Source organism: Cibotium barometz, chromosome 14, assembly GCF_041138505.1.
Source record: "Cibotium barometz isolate CiBa-2024 chromosome 14, ASM4113850v1, whole genome shotgun sequence".
Lineage (NCBI taxonomy): Eukaryota > Viridiplantae > Streptophyta > Polypodiopsida > Cyatheales > Cibotiaceae > Cibotium > Cibotium barometz.
In genome coordinates, this window is record NC_141059.1 from 39,296,766 (window position 1) to 39,315,410 (window position 18,645).

Here is an 18,645-nt window from a genome sequence, read left to right on the forward strand (position 1 = left end):
GACGGGCCCAACGCCAATCAGCTGTATGAAGTGGTCTGGACTGGGCGTGAATGCATCCGTGGAATTAGCCTCCATCTGCACATAGCATGTGATCCCTCTCTTCAGCTGCGCCGTTGGAAGCTGGAAGACAACTGCAGTATACCACCTGGAAGCCTGTGGAAACCATACTCCGGGAGTGCTGTGGAATTGCCGACCCGGAGGTGTATGCCCGATGAAGGTCATGAATCAAGCATGCACATTTCTAATGGACTGCCTTGCAATGATTGCAGCCTCTGCTTAGACTCCGCATGACAAAGACGCTTTAATTCCCTTCCATCACAGTCAGGGCATCAAGATGAATACATGTGCCCGTCTGCTTACTCTCAAGGAGGGGCAGAAAATTCATATAGCCATATTAATGGATGGATATGAGCAACACATGGTTCTGGGATTAAATCTTGCAAACCTCTTTGGATGTGCAAGGGACTTTATCATGGTAGGAAGCAGGTTAAGGAGGATGCCAATGCTTGCTGATCTGAGCCTATGGCTGTGCATGCTGGGTACCTGCTCTGTTCCATGCCCCTGGAGTATCAACATTCTAATCCACACATGGTTTTATGTTTTCATGTTATATGATCACATATGGATCTAATGGGTTCTCAGCCTTGGCATGTTGCCATGAAATGGTTACACTCTACATACTTCCACTAGATTCAGGTTATGTGCACGACACTGGCATGACCCTATGATTGTGGGTTGGGGTCGTCAAATTGGGAATCCGACCCACTGGGTGTGCCAAGTGTTATCCCTTGTGCGTGCATTGTATGGGAACCGCCCTTAGCCACCATAAACCTTAACTTCACCTACCTTGACGGCCACCACCCTTCACCTACCTTGGGCCAACACCTACCTTGGGACTTTTTATATGGGTATTCATGTATGATTGGTAATCATGGACTCTAGCTGATAGCAGCAATGGTGATTTTCTGTGTTCTCTTTTCTTTTCTGTTGTTCTATCTCTGTTAGGGCAAAAATGCCGCTAATAGTGAGAACTATTATTGTTGATGTCTTGATAAGTATAGGTAATGATGGAATAGTGAGAGGGTACTGAACGAGGTCTAGGATGATGGACGAAGAGTGGTGCTAATTTCGTTATTTATTGAGACTTGAATCGAGGTGTCATGCAAGGCTCTTACTTGGTCGCATGCCAATTACGCTATTTATTAGGCTATGTGCCCCATTTTGGCAGGGCACATCGATATGTATTTGAGATATGTATCATAGTACTGTTTATTTCATATATATGATAGGAACATTTTTATTTTAATGGACATAAAGTTATTTTCAATGATGCTAGTCAATAAGGTTATTTTTAGGCTAGGCACCAATTTGGTTATACATTACTCGCTTCCATGGGGTCTAATTTTGATAACACATGAGTAAAAACCCTAGTTGGGAAGGTGGAGCCACCTACCAAGGAGGGAAATATTACCCATTATGTGTAACATGCTCTTGAGGTTTGATTGATCTTGCTTGGCAAATTGTTTTGATTTGAAGCTTTCTCCATGGTTAATGAATTGGTGGTCACAATCTCCAACTCTAAAAGTTGACATTAGTATCAAAGTTTTGGTGCGGCGATCATGGGGAAGGGGGATCTCTCGGTTATCAAGAACAGCACCTTGCAAAGGGATTCAAGATCCAAAACTTTGAGTCTAATTTGTGACCACTAGGGGGGGGTACACAAGCCCTAATGTACTTAGCTTGACTATAAGTGATATAGTTTTAACAAATCCACGGTATCCGCCCATATAAGCAACAACCAAGGTCAATTTACTTTTAAAAAAGAAAAAAGTACTCCAGTATTAGTTTATGTCCACACACATCACTGCCGTATAAATGGCTACAAATCCCCCTATAGTGATGATGTGAACATGTACATGGATCATGTGGATGATCCATCCCCAAATGGCAATAAGCCCAAAGCTTTGCGAAAAAGATTTAAACTTCTCTCATGAGAGAGCCTTCACAAACATATCTACTGCATTGTCATGTGTAGAGACATAAGCCATGCTAACCTCTCTTGTAAATAATGAGCCTCTCCTTGACATAATGATAATGGACCTCAATGTGCTTTACGTGGGCATGAAAAATTAGGTTCCTCTCACAATGATCAATACACTCTAGCTGCTATCATTGAAGATGGAGGTGGGAGGGAAATTGCTCTCTAACACTAAGATCTACCAAATGGCATTTAAACCATATACACACACTAGAGTCACTATAAATGCTACCTTATACTTAACTTTACAATGTGAATTAGCCACATCGTTGGTGGATGCTTCTTGTTGAGCCATGATGTACATGAAACACTAAGATGAAAGGAAAATCCAGTAGTAGACACTCGTGCATCATAACATCTAGACCAATCATAGTCACTAAAAGCATGCGGCTAAATATCACCCCCCTTAGTATAGAATAGACTAAGAGACTAAGTAGTATCGAAATATTTGCTTGGGCAGCTTGCCAATGCTTTTACTTCTGAGATTGTGCATAAACTTACTTAACTGGGATAAACCTACTCAATTGGGAGACCCCAAATAGAATGTTTGGCCTCGTATTGCATAGATAGATGAGGCACCCATAACTCGGTGATAAAGTGATGCATTAAATGATCCACATGTATTGAGGAGACTGAACCTAACACCAATCTCTACTGGTGTAGCAACATGCGTATATGCTTCAAGACAAAACCGTATAAGTAGTATGTATATATGAAGCACAATTATATATATATGAAGCACAATTATGTATATATGAAGCACAAAACCGTATAAGTAGTATGTATATATGAAGCACAATTATTGGGGCGAAGCAGGGGTGATTAAGAAGATTTAGGCGATAGGTTGTACCACATTGACCAAGCTTGTGTCCTCCACTGGTGGTCGATCCCGCAGCCGTGACATTGTGGTGTCAATGGTGGCAAGCTTTTCTTTTGAGGACACTCAGTCACTCTATGGAGTCCATGTCAAAGGTGGCAGGCTTTTCTTTTGAGGACACTCAGTCACTCTATGGAGTCTATGTCAAAGGAAACACTGAAGAGGTGGTTTCCATGTGGGTGCACCTATGGTGTGCACAATTGGTTTAGGGTCCATGTGAGGCACATTCAAAGGAATATGATGCGTTAGGGGTGCCTTAGGGGTGTCGAAGCGCATGGACTCCATGGGCTTAGCAATGGACCTAATTCTGATCCTTCCATGATCAATGGGGTTTGCTTTGAGAGGCAACGGTTGGGATGGAAAGATGGGAATTGTAGACGGTTGTGGTGGCTATATATGTAAGTGATTGGTTGGGGGCGGTGCCACCATCAATGCATGGTGCCCAGGAGGAGATGAGGGTTATAAATGGGGGTTGGGTTGGCATTGGCTCGGTGGCCAATTGCGTGGAATCGCTTTCTCACATATTGTCATCAAGAAAGATTGCCCATTTGCTGGCTTGATCAAAGGTTAAGGGGTCCTTCATTAACAGATGGTCATGAAGTTTTGGATTGTGCAAACCCAAGAGCATTAATTGCTTATCACTCAATCATTCCCTTTCAACGAGAATCGAGGTACTTATTTTGTGCTATGTAGTCACATAAGGTTTCCTTTGGCTTTTGTTCCAAGTGGAACAATTGGATACATGGCTTCATATGGGATCATATGGTGTAAATCCAAGAGTGAGGGCCTCTTTTACTACTTTAAAAGTGCCTTTGTGCCGAGGGTTAAAGGATTAGAACCATTGCAATGCCTTGTCTTCAAGGCTTAGTCCAAAGATATGGAATTTCGGCATGAGTTTGAAGATGTTCACCCACATTGGTTGTGTATGTGATATCCGTGGGTGCAATTGGTATGCCACTCTCCTTCCTATAGCTTGTGTGAAGATCACAATGTCAATTTGGGATCAAGGGGAGGTGGTACGTGCGGGGGGTGAGAATAAGCCCGTGGCTATAGAAGGAGACACATGTGTCTGCTCGGGGCGTTTATTCACATTAGGGTGCATGTACAGAGGTGCACCACTAGATGAGGGCTCTTCATAAATCGTTTTGCCCTCACAGCCAAACATGTTTAGCATGTCGGAAACATGTAAATGTATAATGGTCGAGGTGCCACCCAATGGAATGGGGGCACTTGAAGCATGTAACTATGATCGAAAGGTGTCCATGGTGTGCATTGAGGCTTAGAAAAGCTTTAACTGTGCACGCGTGGGTCCAAAATATAAAATTTGGCTCTCTTTTTCCTTGCGCGTGAACACACATTCAAGGTGAAATAAGGTCTTTTAAAATGTTTCATGTGTGTAAAAACCACCCTAGTGCGTTGGGGAGGTAGACCTTAAGTACCTTTAAAGATTTGAAAATTTTAAAAATTTTAGATTTTTTTATTTTTTCGAAAGCGTATGTCCGTACACTTCTGGAAGCATACGTTCGTACACTTGGGAGTGAACTGTTGCCATATACATAGGCAGTGATGTGTGTGAACACACTTAGGACCGCCGGGGCACTTTTTCCCTCTTTTTAGGAGGTTTTTTCCCCCGGCTTGTATATACGCCCATCATTCTAGGGCTAACTTATCTTTTGTACATTGACACAATCTAATACACTTTGTGTTGTGTGCATTCTTGCTTCTTCTTCTCCAAGCTTGGTGTGCTTTCCTACAACCCTAATTCCAACAATTGGTATCAGAGCAGGCATCGGCTCCTAGGGCTACGCCGCCAGCACCCTCCGACTCACGTTCTCCGATTGAGGTGAGTTTTTACGAGCGCTTGCAGGTCCCTATACTCTGCATATAAGCTCATTGCGCTATGCGTTCTCAGAATTTGCATTTGAGGTCGTTTCGGGCTCCGTTTTTGCATTTCAAGTTCTGCACAGGTGTTTTCGTCATTTTCTGCATAAATTTCGACAGTGCAGTTTTCTGCAAAACAGGCATACGTGTTCTATTGTGGATCGTGCTACATAGCACAAGTTGTCTTCTGTTCAGTCTTTGCTTCATTACAGGTAGCTTTTGCATCAGTTTCAGTCAGTGGCCATGGCTGATAACAGCAATGATGTATTTCGCATGTTGTCTGCTGAAGACAAACTGGATGGAGACAGCAACTACCCACTTTGGGCATACATGATGTAGCATGTTTTGGTTGCAAAAGGAGTGTGGAACATTGTGCAGGGTACGGATGTACGTCCAGGTTCTGTGGATGTAGGATCTGTTGAGGATGTTGCAGGTTCTAGCAGCTCTACTGTTGCTGCTGTTTTACCCACTGCTGAACAAGCTCGTTGGGATGGTAAAGATGCGCAAGCTCATGCCTTGATTGCACTTTCTGTCAAACGTAACATCACCCCACATATTCGTTCAGCTAAAACAGCAAAACAGGCTTGGGATATTCTAGCTGGTTTGTATGCAGGTCGTAACGAGGCAAAAATCGCTTACCTGCGTAAAGAGCTAGAATTGAAGATTATGCAAGAAGATGATGACATGAATGTTTTTCTTGCTGAGATTAAAGATCTCAAAGAACAGTTGATTTCTGCAGGTGAGATTATTCCTGATCATTCTCTTGTGCAGGCTGTTCTTGATGCTTTACCTGAGACATATCAGACTTTTGCTTCCACGTGGAGACTTCTTAATGAGGACAGGCCTGATGCTGTCAAGTATGATACTCTAGCCAACAAGCTCTTGCAAGAAGCGCAGTCCAGGCAAAACAGGGCCAGGCAGCGTGCAGTTGATCAAGCATTTATTGCTGCCCAGCAGCAGAGAAGAAGTGGTAAGGCAGCCCCTTCCACTGTTTCTTCTCCTATTAGTAGGTCTGCAACTTCTTCTCCTTCCACAGGTAGCAACAATAAGTCTGAGAAGGCTCTTGATAAAGGCAAGAAAAAGACCAGGTGCAACTATTGTAAGGCAAATGATCATGTCATTAAGAATTGCCCTAAGCTAAAGGCTAAAGAGGCAAAGAAGAAAGAGTCAAATGCAGCCACAATAGCGGATGCTTCTACAAATGCAGATTCTGCAAATGTTGTGCAGGATACAGAATGGGCGTTTAGCGTGTATTGCCAATATGAACCTTTTGTACATGATGCATGTTTGGCAGTTTCTGTTGACTCTCATGTATGGTATTTTGACAGTGGTGCTACAAAGCACATTACCTCGCATCGTGATATGTTCACTTCTCTTGAGGCTGTCCCTAATGGGAATATTATCACATGTGCCAATAATGCTTCTTACCCAGTGAAGGGCATTGGTAAAATTATGCTTACTGCTGCAAATGGCAGTGCTTTCACACTTTCAGATGCTTTGTATGTGCCAGGGATAAAGAAGAATCTATTGTCTGTCTCTGCGCTTGCTAGACTTGGATTTGTAGTCAAATTTGTGGATGACAGATGTACTGTTCATGATTTGACTTCTGGTGATACGATTATTGTATCTGGCACCTTGTTTCGTGGGCTGTATAGGCTCAATTCTTATGACAAAGTGTGTGGAAGATTCAGCAAATGTAGTTTCTGATGAAAAGGCAGTTTCAGATGCAAAACTATGGCATGCTCGTTTTGGTCATCTGAACTTTGCTAGTTTGCTGCGTTTGCAGAAATTTGATATGGTTGCTTCATTGCCCCCTCTTGAGGCACCATTGAAACATGTTTGTGAAGGCTGTATTTTGGGCAAAATGCAGCGTTCTGCGTTTCCAAAGGATGGTTCTGTGCGGGCCACTCGCAAATTGCAGCTTGTACATAGTGATGTATGTGGGCCTATGCAAACTCCGTCATTTGGTAAACACTTGTACTTCGTGACTTTCATTGATGATTACTCAAGGCATGCATGGGTATATCCACTGAAGGCAAAGTCCGAAGTGTTTTTGTGCTTCAAATAGTTTTTTCTTATGGTTGAAAATGTATCCAATTGTACTGTGGGCACCCTCCGTACTGATCGAGGGGGGGAGTACATGTCTAAAGAGTTTGATGCATTTCTGGCTAGTCGTGGGATAAAACACCAATGTACAGTGCCGTATACCCCTCAGCAAAATGGTGTTGCTGAGAGGAAGAACAGGTCACTTATGGAGATGGCACGATGTATGGTCAAGAGCCAAGCTTTGCCATATGCGTTTTGGCTTGAGGCTGTCATGTGTACTGCATATGTACTCAACAGGTGTCCCACTAAGGCCTTGCAGTCTATTACTCCATACGAAGCTTGGCATGGCAGGAAGCCTTCTATTGGTCACTTACGTGTCTTTGGTTGCTTGGCCTATGCTTTAGTGCCTGTGCAACAACGCAGAAAATTGGATGATAAGGCTGTCAAATGCATTTTTGTTGGTTACAATGCTGAGAGCAAGGGTTACAGATTGTATCATCCGCAGTCAAAGCGTATCTTGATTAGTCGAGATGTTGTTTTTGTGGAAGATGCTGTGCAACCTTTGTTATCATGTACCAAAGAGACAGGTGTGAGCTCACGGGATGTATTTGATACATTGTTACCTCTATTTACAGGTGGAAATTCAAATGTAAGTCCTAATGAGGCAAATATTCAGCCTATGCAGATTTCAAACGACATCATAGATCAGCCTATTTCTGATGCAGATTTACAGGATGTAATTCATGAGGATAGGGCTGAAAATGAGCAGGCTAGAGGTATGCCTAAATGGCTGGTGCAAACCTTGCGTGATAGTAAGATTGATACACCTATGACTAGTCGTACTCGTTCAGGTTTTCAGCATGCCTCTTATGCATCAGATTGTTATGCTTTGGCTGTGTCTAGTATGTGTGAAGAGGAAGAACCTCTTTCATTTGATGAGGCACAAAATTCAGAAAATTGGTTGGCTGCAATGCAAAGTGAATATGATGCTATAATGAAGAATGGTACATGGTCTTTGTGTGATTTGCCTATTGGTAAAAAGGCCATTGGATGTAAGTGGGTTTTTAAATTGAAACGAAAGCCAGATGGTAGTGTTGATCGCTATAAGGCTAGACTTGTTGCAAAGGGTTATGCTCAAGAAAAGGGCATTGATTTTGATGAGACCTTTGCTCCCACTTGTCGTATGACTACCATTCGTAGCATTTGTGCATTGGCAGCTCATAATGGTTGGAATGTACATCAGTTGGACATAAAGACTGCATTCTTGAATGGAGATTTGCATGAGGAGATGTATGTATCGCAGCCTCGTGGTTTTGTTCAAAGAGGGCAAGAAAACAAAGTGTGCAGGTTGAAAAAGGCTTTATATGGTTTAAAGCAAGCTCCACGAGCTTGGTATGAAAAGATACATGCATATTTGACTGTACATGGTTTTCAGAATAGTCCAACAGAAAGCACTTTGTATGTTAAACGTGTGGATGGTGTACATCTAATCATTGCTCGCTATGTCGATGACATGCTGCTCACAGGACCAAATGAGAGTCATATTGCTGATTTTAAGGCTGATTTGAATGCCTCATATGAGATGTCAGATTTGGGACATTTGCATCATTATTTGGGGATACTAGCAGTGTGATGGAGGTATTGCTTTGTGTCAGACAAAGTATATTGAGACATTGTTGCGGAGATTTGGCCTTGAAGACTGCAAGCCTATTGCTACTCCAATGGAGACAGGTTTGAAGTTGAGTCTTCATGATGCTGGAGATCACTTTGATGTCACACTCTATCAGACAGCTGTTGGTTGCCTCATTTATGTATGCATTATGAGGCCGGACATTCAGTTTGCAGTCTCACAGGTGAGCAGGTTTATGCATAGCCCAGGGTCTCAGCATTGGAAGGCAGTTAAACGCATCTTTCGCTACTTGAGTGGCACCATACATCTTGGGTTGTTTTATCCTAAGGGGGGATCGTTGCCGCCAGATTTACATGCTTTTTCGGACTCAGATTGGGCTGGTTGCTATGACACAAGAGTGTCCACAAGTGGTTTTTGTTTCATGCTCGGTAGCTCATGCATATCTTGGTTGAGCAAGAAGCAACCTACTGTGGCCACTTCTAGTTGTGAAGCTGAGTACAGGGCAGCTTTCACAGCTACGGTTGAGTGTGTGTGGCTCAGACGGCTTATGGCTGATTTGGGTGTTGGACAGGAGTCTGCCACCTCTATCTACACTGACAGTCAGAGCGCATTGGCAGTTGCGAGAAACCTAATTTTTCATGCTCGCACAAAGCACATTGAGGTGCATTATCACTATGTCAGGGAGAGACTCTCAGCAGGAGAGATCAGCTTGGCCTATGTGCCAACACAGGACAACCTCGTCGATCTTTTCACAAAGGCGCTTCCTCGTGAGAAGTTCGAAGCTTTCCGCAAAGCTTTGGGCTTGCTTCCCTTTGTGGATTGATCTACTTCGGGCATGGCACTCCCCTATACATGAGTGCCAGCTCTCGTTCACACCATCACTCCCAGGGGGGATTTGTTGCCATATACATAGGCAGTGATGTGTGTGAACACACTTAGGACCGCCAGGGCACTTTTTCCCTCTTTAGGAGGTTTTTTCCCCCGGCTTGTATATACGCCCATCATTCTAGGGCTAACTTATCTTTTGAACATTGACACAATCTAATACACTTTGTGTTGTGTGCATTCTTGCTTCTTCTTCTCCAAGCTTGGTGTGCTTTCCTGCAACCCTAATTCCAACATGAACGGCGGTGGGTTCATGTGTGAATGGATGTGGCTTAGGAGTACACGTTTTGTTTTCCTTAGAAGCGTATATTCGTATGTTGCTGAGGAGTGAACGGCCGCCTGCGAGCTTAGGAGTGAATGGCCGTGGGTTCATGTGTGAACGGCCGTGGCTTAGGAGTGCACTTTTTTTTCAAAAAAAAAGTTTTTTTTGGGGAAGCGTACATCCTTAGCTTAGGAGTGAATGGCCGTGGACTTAGGAGTGAATGGTTGTGGGTTCGTGTGTGAATGGCCATGGACTTAGGAGTGAATGGTTGTGAGTTCGTGTGTGAATGGTCATGAATGAGTGCACTTTTTTTTAAAGTTTTTTCTAGGGAGCGTACGTCCATACGCTTAGGAGTGAACAACCGTGGCTTTAGGTGTGAACGGCCATTCACTCCTAAGCATATGTCCGTACATCTGTACGCTTAGGAGTGAACGACCGTGGCTTTGGGTGTGAAAACGGCTGTGGCTTTAGGTGGTGTGAACAACCGTGGCTAAGTAGTGTACGTTTTTTTCAACGAAAAAAGTTAAATTTTTTTTGAAGCATACGTCCGTACGCTTAGGAGTGAATGGTTGCGGATTTAGGTGTGAACAGTCATGGGTTCATGTGTGAATGTTTTTAGAAAAAAAAAATTGGGAAAAAGTTTTTTTCATGTACATATGCTCGTACGCCGCGCGATTTCAAACTTAGGGTGGGTGAAGATTTGAAGTTGAAGTGGGGGACAACTAAGATTCCCTCTTAATAACAAGTAGGTGGAAAGAGGCTAAAGTGAGAGGTTAACTCCAAATTAGTGGTTTTCAACTAATCTAGAGACTCTCTAGCTTAACAAAATTAATCTTCCCTAATCTCACTATTAATCACCCTTTAGCCCTCTTTCTTTGCTCTCTAATTACTCCTTAATGTCAGGGAGTTTTGAGATGGAGATTTGTGGATTAACAATGCCAAGGCTAATCTAATGATGCGATCATCTCCAATTAACCCTTCTAATTAAGTCTAATTAACCCACTCAAAAGAGAAAAAATTAAGCAAATGAGACCTAATTAGTGCTAATTCTCACTAATTGTGACCTAATAAGAGTGGTCTAAGCATGGATTTAGGTCAAGACAAGTGTTTAGAACACTAATGGCACTCCAATTAGTCCAATTGTAAGCAATTAGGCTCAATTTTTTTGATTTTTTACTCTCTTTAAGCTCACTAATCACATTAACCACAGTAGAGTAGTGATAATTAGTGAAAATTAAGAGATTGTTTGTGATTCTTTTTTTTATATGTTTTTTTTTGGTTTATTAGGGTTCTATCTTACATTCCTAGCCTACCTATGTACACAAATCTAACAAAAAACATGATTGAAAGCTAAAAATTAGCAAAAAAACACTCTAGGTTTAAGCAAAAACCCTCTCTTTTGAGCTCTATATTCATTCAAATCTCTAGTTTTTTTAGCTTAAACACTTGCTTATCCTACTTCCAATCATAAGCTATGCACAAAATCAAAACAAAACAACAAAAACAACCAAAAGAGTCAAAAAAATAAATCAAACCCAAAACTGAATTCCTTAATTACTTACTTTGGACACTGGGCAATGGAGACTCCGTTGGATTCGAACAAGGAAAGCTTTGACAAGAAGCAGATTGGCAATCCCTGGTAGCAGTGCCAAAGATGTTAAGCTCACCCTAATGTGCCGTGGGAAGTTGCCGATCCGTTGAGCTTGAGCTATGCTCAAGAGCTCCACCGTCGCGTGTGGATAGTCACTCGCCACACTGCGATCCTCCCACTCATCGTCACTTCGAGGCGGTTCCTAATCCTACAGGTGGTGCAACCTCTCTCGCACGAGTCTCATAGACCATATATTTGTCTTGAAAGTTTTGTCTTCACAAACATCTCATGTTATGTGTATGTGTGCACGTGCATGTTTGTGCTTAGAACCCCCCACCCCGGCATCCCCGGCGCAACCCGCCCTGCACGTGTCTAGTCACACAACTTTTCTTATCACACCTGCACTTATAATTGGCATCTATGTCTTTGCTAAAGGGTGGCATTAGTTATGTGTTCTCATTTACACTTATGTCCACTTTGCCTCACACCCAACTCCATGCAACTTGTCTCTCCTTCTCTCCTTTCCTTTCTCTTTCTTTGTTGTGTTGCAGAGCATCCATGTCTTTGCTAAAGGGTGGCATTAGCTATGTGTTCTCATTTACACTTATGTCTACTTTGCCTCACCCCCAACTCCATGCAACTTGTCTCTCCTTCCCTCCTCCCCTTTGTTTTTATTCGTCGTGTTACGGAGCAAAGGATGCATGGAGAGAGAGAGAGAGAGAGTGAAAAGAAGAGTCCAATAAGCGAACCATTTTTTTTTTGGAATATAAAGAATAAGAAGAGCCTTCCATGGAAAGAACACACCAAAGTTACACCAAACCATTGATCATAAGAGAACATCCCTAAAATTTGGCTGTACAAACTTGTCACTATATCTACTTTTCAAAGAAAGGCTTTAATAAGAAAAGCAAAACTACGAGGAAGACAGGAAGGCAAAAAAAGAGGGGTGAGGTGCATCCAATGTCTTTGCTTTTTGTGGGCTTTTTTTTTTTTTGTAATGCGAGATTTTTATTTGTACCAAGCAGTGTCCTTAAGGATGAGAGTTGGAAGTAAGACTCGATCACGAGACCTTACCCAAAACACACACACACACTTCACTAATTGCTCTACTGCACTGCTGGTAAAATTGCAAGCCAAGATTTACCATAAATAGATACTTGAAGGGAATAATTCTATATACCCTCAACAAGAGGTAACCCTAGGGCGGTCGTTAAAGTAAGTTATTGGAGAAGTGGCCGTGAAAGATAGGTGATAATGCGATCTCTAATCTATCTGTCTATGTCTCTTGTTAAGAAGAGGGTATTTTGAGGCCCATTGAGCATTCAAGAAAACAATCAACGCCCTCAAGAAATCAACGCGTTGGCGTGCATGCGCGCGCGCGAGAGGGAGAGAGAGTGTGTGTAAGAGCAGCTTGCTCGCCTCTTCATATAATTCAGGTAGCCCCCTTTTGCCATTCAACTACCCCCTTTCGCAATCCCATCTACATCTGCATCTGCATCTGCACCTTCATCGTTTGTTCCATTCACTCCCTTGCTTTTCTCTCCTCACGGCTGCTACACGTGTGTGTGCTTGTATATCCATTTACAACAATCTTTCTTAATACATGTATGTATGCTCTTTGACTCCATGTGTGTGTGCTTGTATATCCATTTACATCAAGATTCTTTCTTACTACATGCATGTATGCATCCTCTTATATACCTTCATGTGTTAATGCTTGCACACCATGCCCTTCACAAATCATGTAGAATACACACTTATGTTCTTTGCTTTTCAAATCACATGTATAGTTGTGTACCTTGGCAATCATATGTGTAGTTGTGTACTATGCACCTCATATGTATATATATATATATATATATATATATATATATATATATATATATATATATACACATTCTACATCATATGTATCTATATGTGCTTTGTACATCTCATGTTTTTGTGTGTACTTGTACACGTGTCTTACGTAAAATATGTATAGTACACACATCTTTGTGCACTTTGCTCATCATACATGTGTTTCTTTTAAGTACCCAACTATGCATTGTAATGTAGTTGTCTCTTGGATAACTCATCTATAATTTACACATTTTATGTATCTTGCTTATCATGTCTATAATACACCCCTCAATATGCCTTGCACTCTCATGCATTTTGTATCTTGAAAAAATTATGTATAATATAAGCACACCTTATGTGAGTTTATTTCCACAATCTCTCCCGATTCGATGGCATCTTGCTATTGAAATATTTGGTAATGGATGGTAATTGGATACTGAAACCAATTAGTCTTCGGATCGTCACCCGGAGGGGTTTACTCCATAAGGCCCTTGAGGGGACGCTGGCTTCTGCAGAGAGCGGAAGCTCAACTTTTGCCCATCATTATAAAAGTCTTGAGCCTAATTATCCACAATGTTGCTCCTCTCCAAGCCCGACCCCCCACAGGGAACAAGGAGAGTCCACCAAGTCCCACCTGAAGGCGAAATATAATCGGGGGTGTTCATTGGTTGTGGCAAGTGGAGATTGAATTAGATATCCCTGGCTCAAAAGGACAACCCATAGGCAATAACCCATAGGCAAAATACGATCGGGTGTCCATTGGTTGCGGCATTTAGTGGGGATCGAATTTGATATCCTTGGATCAAGAGTTCAATCACTTACCAACTCGCCTACATATTGGAGAGAGAGAGAGAGAGAGAGAGAGAGAGAGAGAGAGAGAGAGAGAGGTTTTTCAACTCCGTGGGGTGCCAAAATGGCCCATGAGACTAATGGTGACACATTATGTGAGTAATTTGGTGGGAGATACACATAGCATTCCTTGTAACCTGAATAAAGCATAATGAAAATGAAAAATAGATGGGAACTGTGAGGTTTGTTGAGAAGGCATTGATGGATGATGAAGGTATGATATGTCAAAGATTGTTAGGGTTGCAAAGCTATCTAAAGACCTTGTCCAATAACAAATATGAGGGGGATGCTAACTCATGTGTGAGAACTTCTTAGTCTATTAGTATATTAGGAGATATGTTTAGAGAGAGAATACATAAAGTAAAGACACAGAAAGCTGTGTTGTGTTCATTAATACACAAGGCCTTCTTAAATAGAAGTTGAAAAGTTACAAATGAAGAGGCACATCTTTGATGAAAGAGTTTGACTCTTGAATTGACTTATAGGGTTCCTTGAGAGGGCTGCATTGGACCGATGGACATTTCATTTGGTATTGGCAATAGGTCCAAGCGGGGAGCTCCATTGATTCCACCAGTACTCATGGATCATTCCACTTGTTAGGGTGGAAGGTAGTCAGTACCATATTTGGAATCGGTTGTTGTTGACTAACCTTGGCCACCCTTTTATAGGCTCTTGGCCGGTCATCGGGCATCCACACTTGGGTGCCCACTCGTCCATACTTGGGTGCCTGTCCTGTTAGCACATTCATCCCCAATTTCTACCCATTTCTTGTGTCCTTTTGGTCCTTTTTGCATGGCCCTTGATTGTGGGCTGGCCACTTTCTTGGGATTTTTCTTAACTTTAAGCTCTAGAAAGGCTCTTGATCAGCATTACCCGCATGAGGGTGGATACATGGGTGCATCATTCAACTACATTGAATGATGTTGGGATAGAAACAGAAGTGTTGAACACAAATCCTAGTTCAGCATTACCCGCATGAGGGTGGATACATGGGTGCATCATTCAACTACATTGAATGATGTTGGGATAGAAACAGAAGTGTTGAACAGAAATCCTAGTTCAGAATTCAAGAAGTTGCCAGAGAATTTGATGTTGTAATTAGACAATTGTGCATTAGAGAACAAGAATCAGTATTTGTTTGCCTATCTATCATTATAAGTTACCAAAGGAGTATTTAAGTTGGGATTTCTGATGGTGGTTGGTCATACACATAAGGATATTGATGCAATGTTTAGCAGGTTTTCTGAGAAACTATTGACTAGCCATACATTCACCTTCCCACATTTAATGAAAATATTCAAGGATAGCCAAGTATCTGCTCCAACCCCATTCTTGATGACAAATGTCCCCCCAAACTTCAAGGAATTCATCGATGGGTACTTGTCTGATGGAAAATAAGTGCTAGTGGGGCACTCAAAATGATTACAATTTAGATTCTTCATGCAGGACAAGGTTCCAGTCATGCAATATAAAGTGCATCCTAAATCCATTGAATGGTTGCCAAAGAATGGTGGTATTGAATTATGGAAGAAGGATAGTGATAGTAACACAATACTACCGACCGATAAGGGTTCCATGTGTTGTTCCAATGTTTGAGTACATTAAAGATCACTTAGAGGTGATAAAGGAATTAAGGATTACATACAATAGTGGAAAAGATGGGCTGATGTTCAAGGATCTGATGCAGCTTTCACCTTGTACATCAACCCAGTGGATTAAGTATTTGGAGGCCATGGTTTTGGCACTTGAGAGACCAAGTGTCTAGGACTGGGGCTTCTATCAAAACTTTTGGCCAAGAACTAAGCACACATGTGGATGACATAACTATTGATATTGATGATGAATTCTTAGGATTGGAGGAACTTGATGATCACTATTGTGGACCACAAAGTAAAAGGCCGAAGAAAGCTTTTCATTCCATGGTTGATGTTAGAAAGGGAGACTCTGTTCTTATTCGACCATCAAAACCAATATATCCTGTATGGTTGGGTGTAGCTAAGAGTAACATAGATGCCAACAGAACATCAGGAAACTACAAGAGGATTGTAATATAATATTGGGCACTAGTATGGAAAAAAAGAAATGTTATTGATGCTCAGGTTTATAGAGATTGTTGGAACAAATTCTGGATATGTAACAAGAAGGATCCTATGTGTCACAAGAAGGATCCTATGTGTTGAGAACTATCAAACACGATAGTTTTTGCGTGGGTCACTAAGGGAAAAAAGTACCAGGTTGTGTTCTTTCCACTCACACTTGACCACGATCTAATTAACCAAAATCTCACCCATGATAATTTGGCATTGTGCCAAAGTCATTTTTTAAACAGTTATCACCCAAGCGGGTCATCAATGTTCATAGCACTAGTTGAGCTTGATATCTTAACACTCCCCCTCGAGCTCAACTCCACATACTACACTTTAAGTATGCTCCTAAACCTCTAGAGCTTCTCTATACCAAAAGTGCCATATGACCCTCTGTGTTGTGAGAGATACCAAATCTACATCACCTGCTAAAACCTTTTTCCTCACAAAGTGATAAAACACCTCAATGTGCTTCATCCTAGCATGGTATACTATGTTACTTGTCACCTCAAAAGAGGAAGTGACCACACCTTAAAAGGCAAGGAGAAGACGGCACAAGAAGACATCATCAAAATCTAAGAAGAAGACACACTTGAGACTATACATAGACTAGCTAAATGGCTACATTGTCCAAAAGAATGTAAAGACCTCCAAAGGGAAGGTTCATTTCCTCTTCTACTCACACGAGTGTCTCTTATACTTGGAAGATCCGGATGCTAATGCAAAGCTGCAAGCCATAGGCATGCAAAGGCAAGTTGCTGTAAAAGTAATGGGTTTAGACAAGTATGCAGAGCAACTCCCGATGTATATCAATTTGGAATTGTTTCCAAAGTTTTTAAGGAACTATAACCAAGGCACAAAACTAGTCACCCAGCCAGATGGCAAAAGAGTAAGGGTTATGATTAAAGAAAATGATATCCAGGAAGCAATCCATCTGAGAGCACCAACTAGGACACACATAGTGGAGAACGGATCTTCCATTTATTGATATGCTCAAAGAGAGGAAGTACAACACCCCAATGGAGTAGAGTATAAAAATATAAAAGATCCAGTTACAAGAAAGTCTTGTCGAGCCTTGTTCATGATGATAATGCATATTAAACACGATGGATAGACTCAATCGAGTTGACCTCCATAAACTATAAAAATTGCATCTGGTTACATAAGATGAATGGGCATATTACATGTATATGAGGAGAAGAACAACTACCTCTAGGCCCATCAAAACAAAGTGGTAAATCCTTAGCTACTCACAAAGTTGATAAGTCATGTCAGTGCCATCCCCCTACCCACATCACCAATGAAAGTCATAAATCCTTATCTACTCACAAAGTTGATAAGTTATGTAAGTGCCATCCCCCTACCCACATCACCAATGAAAGATTAAACACCAACACCGTGGGGGGATTAGGAGGTAGAGGAAGAAGCAAGGTAAGAGTTAAGTGCTCTTATTTCTAGTACATAAGAAATCTTCTTATTTCCAGTACACAAGAAATCCTCTTATTGCTAGTACATAAGGAATCCTCTCATTTAAATTACACAAGAAATTTGCTTATTGCCAGGTTGCTCTTATTGCCAATACACAAGAAATCCTTGATAAATTGGGCAAAGAGCAAGTATAAATTAGGAGGGTAAAGAAGACACCCAAAAGCCAAAACAACCAAAGCCATGAGAGTATGCCCTAGAAGAAGGACCAAAATCCAAAGCCACAAAGATAGTCTGCCCTAGAAGAAGGAATATGAGAAAGTGAAAAATGAAGAAGTATGTATTTTTGATAATGAACCACTACTCCCCCTTTACTTCAAAGTATGTATTTCTGATAATGAACCACTATCTCCCCCCTCTACTTCAATGCGTGATTATGAAATGGAGGTAAATCATAATGGTTGACCATCAAACTGGTCTAGAGCATATAATCTTGTTGTCACACTCACACAAGATGTGATTGGTGCATATCAAGGGGCTAGCAGAGTAATAGAGTAAAGATACAAATCTTCAATGTAGGTTTGCAAACCACAGTGTCTGTATCCACACAACATGAATGCCTATGTAGCAAGTATGCCTATGAATTTGCCAAAAATAGAATCCATGCCAATTACATAGGCTATGGATGTATCTAGAAGTGTCTTGTATATGTGCCCATGCCATTGCCACTTATAGATGATATGTAAGTCACAGACAATGTAAATGCAAGTATGTTTGTAACTATGCTAACATCAACCCTAATGAGTTAGCACCAGAGGTTGATGCATGCCCTAACAGAATGTAACCAAGGAACATATTCATTTCAAATCTCCTATGCCAAGCCCCATTAACAATGCCAAGGAATAGATTCATCTCAAATCTCCTATGCCAACCCCTATCATGTTTATCAATGCCACTGCTAGTACTTCAGATAAACATGATAGGGATATAGGTAGCTCAGATGATGATGAAGATCCAAAAAGAAGAAAGATATTCAGTATATCACATGAAGGGTTGAGAATGCTAAATCTCCTCCTAATGCATCAAGTGGACAAGTTTTCCATAGAATTCACACAAGGTATGATAACCTTGATGTTAGAAGGGATTGCTTGACCACTCCATCTAAAGAAATTGATGAAGACCATGAGCAGTACCTACTCTTGCAACCAAGACACATGAAAATTGGATTGCACATT